We start from the raw sequence: 10,200 nt of genomic DNA, 5'->3' as shown, positions 1-10,200 counted from the left end.
GTTGCCAGTGCCCCTGGACTGGTTCTTGTGCGGGTGGCACATGAGATGCACCATTTTGAGCGTGGCCGTTGCCAGTACCGCCTGACTGGCTCCTGTAGGATTTTCGAGCGAGATCGTTGCCAGTGCCCCTGGACTGGCTTGTGCGGGTGGCACATAAAAGACACCATTTCGAGCGTGGCCGTTTTCGTGCGGGTGACACGTAAAAGCACCCACTACACTCTCTGAGTGGTTGGCGTTAGGAAGGGCATCCAGCTGTAGAAACTCTGCCAAATCAGACTGGAGCCTGGTGTTGCCATCCGGTTTCACCAGTCCTCAGTCAAATCGTCCAACCCATGCTAGCATGGAAAGCGGACGTTAAACGATGATGATGATGATATGCATGTGTTCCCATGTATGAACGTGTGTATGTGTGTGTTTGTGCATGCTCATGCACCTTTAAAATTCATGTATTGTAGCTTGCCTCATGCAACTGTATGTGACAAAGCTTGAGCAAGTGCAGTGTTAGTTGGTGGGATATCACATAGTATTGTTAGGTGGCTGGCCATATTCCCCATGAGTGGGCATTATATTTATTTCTTTATTGCCCACGGAGGGGCTAAACATAGAGGGGACAAACATGGACAGACAACGGGATTAAGTCGATTACATTGACCCCAGTGCATAACTGGTACTTCTTTAATCGACCCTGAAAGGATGAAAGGCAAAGTCAACCTCGGTGGAATTTGAACTCAGAGCGTAACGGCAGATGAAATACAGCTAAGCATTTCGCCCAGCGTGCTAACAATTCTGCCAGCTCACCACCCTGTAGTATTATATTGTACTTCAGAGATTTTAGGTTGATGACATTCAGTTGTCTTGGTGTAGTTTTGCTGATATTTTTGCACTTCTGCCTGCCAGACAGATTGTATTTGGCCTGTATCATCATATGATGAAGGAGGCACTCAGTTTCCTACTCCCATGGAACTTGTACAGTTTATATCAACAATGTTGTCTCTGCAAGTAAGTACAAAGTTTAAGAGATGCAATCACTTCATTGATGGGTGGCACCTATAAAACCACTTTTCAAGGCAGCTGAAAGGTGTTTGTCAAGGCTGGATCATATTTGGCACACAATTCAAGTAATAATAGATGTCCCTTAGAATTGAAATAACATGAGATAACTTTTCTCAAAACGACCTATAGCTTGGTCAAATGACTTGCAATCTAGGACCAATCTTGCATTTAAATTTTCTCAAAGGACTCAGTTTATTAATTGCACAGTGCACAAATGTCCACATAGTGTATCACAGAACTCTAGATGCCTCTTGTCTGAATTATATATATATATATATATATATATTGCCAGGAGACCATTCTAACTGTTCAATAACTGAATGAGAAGCTGATATGTAACAAACAAACTCAAACATATTAAAATCTCATTTTTGATAAAATTCACAGGCATTTTGAGAAACTTCAATATGTATTTTCTCCAACTACAGTTCAACAACAACAGCAAGAAGATCAGCAGACACAGTCACTACTCAACACCAGCGCAATTGATCCGGCCATTCAAATTCCTCCCTCTCAGAATAACATGAGATCCAACCACAACCACCACAACCACCACAACCACCACCACCACCACCATCACTACTACTACTACTACTACTACTACTACTACTACTACTACTACTACTACTACTACTACTACTACTACTACTTCTACTACTTTCTTCCCTGTCATTGTCCACCTCAATTTGCATGTATACCTCACAGCTCCATGATAAATCTACTGACTGTAAATAAAGTAAAAACCGTGAACACACGAAACCCAAAGATATTGCTGCTATTCTCAGTGTGATAGACTATACATATATAGTGACTGCAACTTCACCCATTTACCTGGTATATTAATACAAGCAATACTAGCCAATGTCAAAGCACACATCTTACAACACCACCATCATCGCTAAATACTAAATCACACTAAATAGCTTCAACATGTGTAATCCAGAATCCTAAAATCTGTCGCTTTTCCCAACACAAAAGATTATGTCTGATGCATGACTGTCCCTTCACTCATCTTCCAGGGACTTGATGCACTGTTAAAAGCTTAACTCCAAGCCACCACCATATCCACAGTAGAAACATCTCTTACAGTAGCAGTACTGGTCCAGTCTTTCAATGAAATTTAAAGGTCACCCAGATATCTACTGAGTACAATAGTAAAATCAACATCTACAAACCATATAACTATAACAGTATTCAACAGTGCAACCATAGCATCTCAAGTCAACAACTCCTCCAAAAACATAAAAATTCTTTTTTAGCCATGATGAATCTGACAAAAAAATTTTTTTTTTAAATCCTTTTAGTTCTCACATAACTCTAACTACAGTTGTTACCCCAGTACACAACTACATACCATTGCTGTCATTAACCCACAAACTGAACTCAGTAATAATGCAGAATGTACAAAATCTCTTACACTTCACAAATCGAACAAAAATATCATATATTAGAGACCTTGCAAACAGAGGAAAGACGATATGTGTAGCACTTAGTGAAATCCACCTGACCCCAGACATATTAGATGTGGAAGTACATATGTCAGGTTATGTTCTACACAGAACTGATCACAGGGTATGGAAACAAGTAAGAGTAGCACTTTTCATCTGCAAAGACCAAATAACAAATGTTCTTCCCGCCTACTCCAACACAATGTATGATACACTAATAACGCATGTGACCAACCTCTGTTTGATCATAGGCATTACCTACCATCCTCCTGACACAGGTAACCATGGAAATTGCTTCAGAGATGCTTTGTCACTCATAAGTTGTTGTGGAGGACACCCCCGAATGAGAGAGGTGGACTGTTCCGCCACAAATAAATAGTGGACAGATACAGATTTCATTCACAATGCTCTGGTCATTTCCACAGCTATTGCTGACCACACCATAGTACAATTATCTGTATATAGTTCAAAGAGGGCAACATACACAAATAACATTAAACATGACTCATTCCCCATGAACTTGAATTTCAGGAAGGGGAAGGAAATTGAAACTGAAATCCTCAAAAGAAACTGGTCCCAAAATATTGGCAACCTCAATGTTAACGAGGGAATGAAGTTTCTACACAAAGAATCAATCAGGATCTGCTGAAAGCATACTCCATATAACTATGCCTATTCTCCCAAGAACTTGATTCCATGAGATAGATGGATACTAATGCATTACAGAACCAAATTAACAAAACAACTAGAAGACCAAAATCTTTCAACAGATGAAATTGAGGAAAAAAAAAAGTAAAGAAAAGAAAAGAATGGACATCAAACTGGACCTTAAACTAATTTTTGGAAAAGAAACTTTGTTAGGGGAACACTGGTCAGTGGAAAATATAAAATCTATTTCTTAGTTTTTTTTCATTTTGCTAAGCAAAAATCAGCTACACATAACCAGATTGGCCTGCTATTGGATCAAAATGGATCATACACCAATGACTCATCACAAATATGCATGCTTTTGAGTCAACAATATTACAATGAATTTTGAGTCAACAATATAACAATGCATTTTCCCAGCCTATTGTTAATAAAAATAGTACACATGCCAAATGAATTCTTTGATCCCTAGAACTCATCTGCAGAGACACATCTAAAATTTAACAATATTATGGAGGATGATATATTTATGTCTATTAATGACCTAAATTCAAACTCATTCAAACTAGATTCAAACAGCATCTGGACCAGATGGTCTCACAGTCATACTGTCAAACATGTCCAAAAACAGCCTCATGAAACTATTAAAGATACTATTTCAAAAGTTGCTAGATACCAGCATATTCCCCAGAACTACTGAAAGATTCAACAATAGCACATATGTACAAAGGAGGTAACAGGGCTGAAGCTAAAAATTACAGACCTATTTCTCTCACTACTCACACAATTAAGATTATAAAATTATCAAATCCATTGTCTGAAAAAGAATAATTGCATACCTTGGGGAAAACAACTTCTTAGATGACACAATCATAATTTTCAAACTGGACAAAGTTGCCTGTCACAACTATTACTGCATCATAACACTATCCTCAATAATCTCTTGAGAGGAAAGGACACTGACTGTATATACCTTGATTTTGCTAAGATGTTTGACAAGATTAATCATTGAATCATTTGTCATAAGATAAGGGATCTTGGTAGCACAAGAAAACTTGGAGAATGATTCTTTGACTTCCTATGTGGTAGAAATCAATGTATTACAGCAAATAGTTTTCTCTCTGCTAAGTCACTTGTAATAAGTGGCATACCTCATGGAATGGTTCTAGGACCATTATTATTTATTATCACACTATCAAGTATAGGGTCACAGGTGTACTCAGTCAACCTAATGAGTTATGCTGATGTAAAAATATTGATGGCTATCTAAACTATCAAAGATACTGTCACACTCCCAAATGAGCTGAACCTCATTTATAAATGGGCAGATGAAAACAATATGAAATTTAATTCATCAAAATTTCAGGTTCTTCATTAAGAAGGGAACACAATGATAACACAGTGATTCAGAGCATTAATGATATTCAGGACTTAGGAGTAATCGTGTCAAATGATGCATCTTTCATCAGCCACATCACCAAACTGACCTCTGAATGCAGACATCTCATAGGATGGATCCTATGAAGCTTTATGACAAAAGATCTGGAAGTTATGCTAATTCTATAGAAAACCCTAGTTCTGAACAGATTAGATTACTGCTAGCAGCCTTGGTCTCTTAACTCATCCAATTTCACAATAGAAATTGAAGGGTTACAAAGAACAGTCACTAGTGGAATAACTTCAGTTAAAAACATTAACTAGTAGGGAAGTTTTAAAGCTCTGTGTCTCTATTCTTTTGAATGCTGAATACTTATGAAAAATCCTTGAGAGCATGTTCCAAACTTCAGCATTAGAGAGTGTTTTAATATATGAACTGTCAGCTTCCAAATAACCACTTTTGAAATCACAAGCAAAAACATTCTCTTGTACCAGTTTGATATTTAGAGGTGCTCAACTGTTCAACTACCTACCTACAAAAATCAGAAATATAAAGGGACCTCTAGTGAAACATTTAAAAAACATTGGATAAACTCCTAACAATGGTACCCAACCAGTCAATCATTCAAGGATATACTTAGGGAAGATCAGTTATTACAGATTTAGTTATAGATCAACTTCCAGCCATACAACAACAACAAAACTGATAGAAAATAATTTAAGGTGGTACTCCAGCATGGTCACATTCCTCTGACTGAAACCATTAAAAGAATAAAGAGAGTAAAAGAGTCTCATCTTCATTAACCAATCAGATATAATGAATTAGATGAATTAGGTTATTAGATAAATTCATTTTTTTTTCTTTCCTACTTGGCACTCCATTGTTATATATCTGAGAAGAGGTAAAAATTATTCCAATTAAAAGAAGAAAAGAGAAAGAATAGAGCTACAAAATCCATAGAACATCAAGAATGATAAAAATATTTTTTGTATCAATTCAAATAACACTGGAAAGGATTAAAACAAATGGAAAATCTCATAAAGCTCCCACATACACACACAAAAAAATGACAATGAACATTTGACAACTCACTATCATGGTTGTATAAAAAGATATAATGTATCATAATAATATAATGTAATACATTTTCATTCAAATGAGGCCCAACGTTTGAATGGTGTTTTTTAAGTGCCACAGGTACGGGTGCCAGTCAGACAGCACTGGCATTGGCCATGACTATGATTTCACTTGGGTTGACAGGTTTTCACATGCACAGCATATCACCCAAAATTTTAAGGGTGCTTTTAACAGGCCAGTTATGTGACACTGGCATCAGCCCTGACTATAATCACACTTGGCTTGAGGCATTGAGCTCACGCACAGCATATCTCCAGAGGTTTCAGTCACTAGTCATTGCCTCTGTGAGGCCCAACATTCAAAGATTGTTCTTCACCACCTCGTCCCAAGTCTTCCTGGGTCTACCTCTTCCACAGGTTCCCTCCACCATTAGAGTGCAACACTTCTTCATACAGCTCTCCTCATCCATATGCATCACATGACCATACCAGTGCAGTCGTCTTTCTTGCACACCATATGATGCTTCATATGTCCAACTTTTTTTTCTCACGACATTTACACTCTGTCCTGCATGCACACTGACACTACACATCCAGCGAAGCATACTAGCTTCATTGCTTACAAGCCTACGCATGTTCTCAGCACTCACAGCCCATGTTTCATTGCCATGTAGCATGGTTGGTCACACACAGGCATCATACAGTCTGCCTTTCACTCTGAGCAAGAGGCCCTTTGTTACCAGCAGAGGTAGGAGCTCTCTGAACTTTGCCCAGCCTATTCTTATTTTAGCAGCTATGCTCTCAGAGCATCCACCCCTGCTACTGACTTTGTCACCTAAGTAACGGAAGCTACTGACTGCTTCTAGTTTTTTCCACTGGTATGTGTTGGTTGTTCCTTCTCAAGCCATGTCTGGCTCATAAGGGTCAGTTTCCCAGTTACATTGGCATATAGGTTCCCCACCTGGACGGGATGCTGGTCCATTGCAGGTGAGCTGCTAGATGCAAGAGCAAAGAGTGAGAGAAAGTTATGGTAAAAGAGTCAGCAGAAGTTCACCATTACCTTCTGCCAGAGCCATGTGGAGCTTAGGTGTTTCACTCATAAGCACACACATTGCTTGGTCTGAGATTCAAACCTGTGAGTCTGTGGCTCTAACCAATAGGCCATGTGCCTCCACACACATCGCCCAGTCTGAGATTCAAACCTGCAATCCCTTGACCGCAAGTCCACTGCTCTAACCATTAGGCCATGTGCCTCCCCTGGCATGTAATGGAATCTATTTTCTGTACATTTTTGGTGTTTATTGTACCTGTGCACCTTCCTTGGTACCTTCCTCTGATATTGCTACACCTTTTATGTATCCATAACTTACACTGGGCACATCTTATGGAGTTTCTACCTACACCTTTTCCACAGATTGAGTAGGGCCATCTACATGAAGGGATTTGAGATTTATCTGCTTTCCTACTTACTAAGATTTTGGTTTTTGCTAGGTTAACTCTAAAGCCTTTTGATTCTAATCCTTGCTTCCACACCTGAAACTTCATCTCTAGTTCTGGTAGTGATTCTGCTATGAGGGCCAGGTCATCAGCACAGAAGAGCACCCAGGGGCATCCTGTCTTGAATTCATCTGTTATTGCCTGGAGGACTATGATGAACAAGAGGGGGCTGAGGATTGATCCTTGGTGAATCTCTATTTGTACCCTGAATTCTTTGCTATATTCATTGCCAACCCTCATCTTACTGACAGCATCCCTGTACATGGCTTGTACAGCTCTCACCAACCACTCATCTATCCTCAGTTTCCACATTGAATTGAGGGACTCTGTCAAAGGCTTTCTGCATGTCAATGAAAGCCAGGTACAGAGGTTTATCTTTGGCTAGGAATTTCTCCTGCAACTGTCTTACCAGAAATATAGCATCAGTGGTGCTTTTCCCTGGCACAAAAACCAAACTGCATCTCCTCTAGGCTTACTTTGTCCCTGATTAGTTGGGCTATGACCCTCTCCGTGACCTTCATAACCTGATCCAACAATTTGATACCTCTGTAATTATTTCTATCTAAGGCATCACCAGTCACAAAGGTATGACTCCTTTGTGTATTACCAGGTTAATTATATGGGCGACTAGACTATAGCCTACACCACAAAATATTTTAAGCATCTCAGTAGTGATTCCTGATGGTCTTAAGGCTTTCCCTGTTTTTATATCCTTAGCTGTTTATCTACCAAAGTACTCTCAATTCGGATAGCTGGTCCCTCTGTTGGGTCAACATTTGGCAGACTCTCTTTCTTCCATTCATTCTCTTTATTTAGCAACCTTTCACAGTGGCATCTCCAAGTATCTTTCTTTGGAGATGTTTTTCCAAAATATAGAAGTATTTCTTTGTATTTCATTTTTATTTCATTTTAATTATCATTAATATATTTGCTTTTAAGTTATTTCAAAAGTGAAAGCATAATTGATTAAATATGCTGCCAAATAAAAGAATCTTCCTATGCTAATGTAAAATCGGAATTATGGGTAAAATTCCTCCTACATGATGCTTTCATTAGCATATTCTTTTTCTTTTTGCTAAACATTACTTTCCAAAATTTATTTAGAATTCATTCATGAGGAAAAAAATTAATGAGAAAATAAAGAATAAGACTCTTGTATGATAATTCCATCATAATAAGTAAAGAACACACAGTTGTAGATAATTATTATCTAAAATTGAATGCTCCAAATTCATTGACCAATCATAGAAAAAGCCGGTAGCTTGGAGAAAAGGTAACATATTGCAATACACTGTAAATGACTTCTTCCAATTTTTGCAGCAATAAGGCAAATTCTTCTTACTTTCTCCACAGAAATAATCAATACCATTACAGAAAGAATTTATAAAGAATTTTCTTCAGCTTCTTTGAAATTTGTTCTTTAAATGAAAAATTTCAAAATCAGGTATTTTTTTTCTTTTTTTAAGTTTGTTTGCCACAATCATTTATTCTAATTAACAAATTCCCTTATCATAAAATGCCACTTTTTCATTTTCTTCAAACTCATTTGCTATATTACAACATATGAACTTAATTCTCAGATGTTTTGTGATGTCAGATTTTTCTAACAAGTCTTTAACTTTATTTCTGAAAATCTAATCTAAATGTTAATACATAAAATAGAATGGTTCTTTTGTCAGTTGTAACAGTACAAATATCACAATGATGTCTAGAACTCATTCAAATATGTGTTATTCACCCAGCCATTTCACCTCTGCAGCATGAGCCATGGGTCAGCATCTCCAAAATGCTATACTGCATGTACCTTCAGAGAAACGATGAATGTAGTAGAAACTCAAAACTAACGGAAACAATGACAACAGAAGTAATGATAGCAACAACAACAACAACAACAACAACAACAACAAGAGCACTCAGAGAGTGCAAACTTTCGCCAATTCAACACCAACATCCTCTCAATGATTAACTGGAGATGATTTTTAAAATGAGAATATCTGAAACAAAAACCTATATCATCATCATCATCATCATCGTTTAACGTCTGCTTTCCATGCTAGCATGGGTTGGACGATTTGCCTGAGGACTGGTGAAACCAGATTGCTACACAAGGCTCCAATCTGATTTGACAGAGTTTCTACAACTGGATGCCCTTCCTAATGCCAACCACTCAGAGAGTGTAGTGGGTGCTTTCACGTGCCACCCACATGAAGGCCAGTCAGGCGGTACTGGCAACGGCCACACTCGAAATGGTGTCTTTTACATGCCACCTGCACAGGAGCCAGTCCAGCAGCACTGGCAACGATCTCGCTCGAAAATCGGAAAAAAGAGTACTCAAATACCAGAGGTAGAGTAATATGCTTTATTTAAAAACAGCAGAAATATAACAAAAAACTGTTACTCAGCGTTTCACGTTCCCGTTCATCGTAATAGTGCTGCAGTGAGAGGTGAAGGTAAAGGAGATAAATGGTAAAGACAGCGTCGTATGAATGAGAAAGGAAGGGGTGATAGATGAATAATGAAGAAAGGAGTGAAAAAGCCGATAAACGGTATTTGAAGTGTGAGTATATGTGTGTGTAAAAGAGAGGTATGTTCGCATACATGTGTGATGTGTGTGTGTGTGTGTGCGTGTGTACAATGGAAATGGGATGGTAATGTTTAATGCTGAAAATATGTGTGTGTATGTGTGTGCATGTACAAGAGAACTATGTAAAACTTTACATATACATGTAAAGTAAAGAAAATATTTTAAAAATCCAGAATCCTTGTCCGGTACCAGATTGATCCCAAAATCTAATCAGTTTGTGCCAAGACAGAGCTGGGACCTATATACACTGGAAACTATGCCAACACTATGGAATAACAACAGAAAAAAGATGGTATAAACACACGCCAGAAAAGGTCACAGAAAACAAGAAAGCAACCATACTCTGGGATATGCCAATACACACAGATAGAGAAATTAAGGCAAATAGACCAGATATAGTTGTCAAAAGATCATGAAGGAAAAAAATGCTTTCTAATTGATGTATCAATACCAGCAGATGACAACGTTTCCCTAAAAGAAATGGAAAACCTTTCAAAATACAAAGACCTGGAAATA

This window comes from Octopus bimaculoides, chromosome 16, assembly GCF_001194135.2.
Source record: "Octopus bimaculoides isolate UCB-OBI-ISO-001 chromosome 16, ASM119413v2, whole genome shotgun sequence".
Lineage (NCBI taxonomy): Eukaryota > Metazoa > Mollusca > Cephalopoda > Octopoda > Octopodidae > Octopus > Octopus bimaculoides.
Note: the sequence above shows the minus strand (reverse complement) of the source record.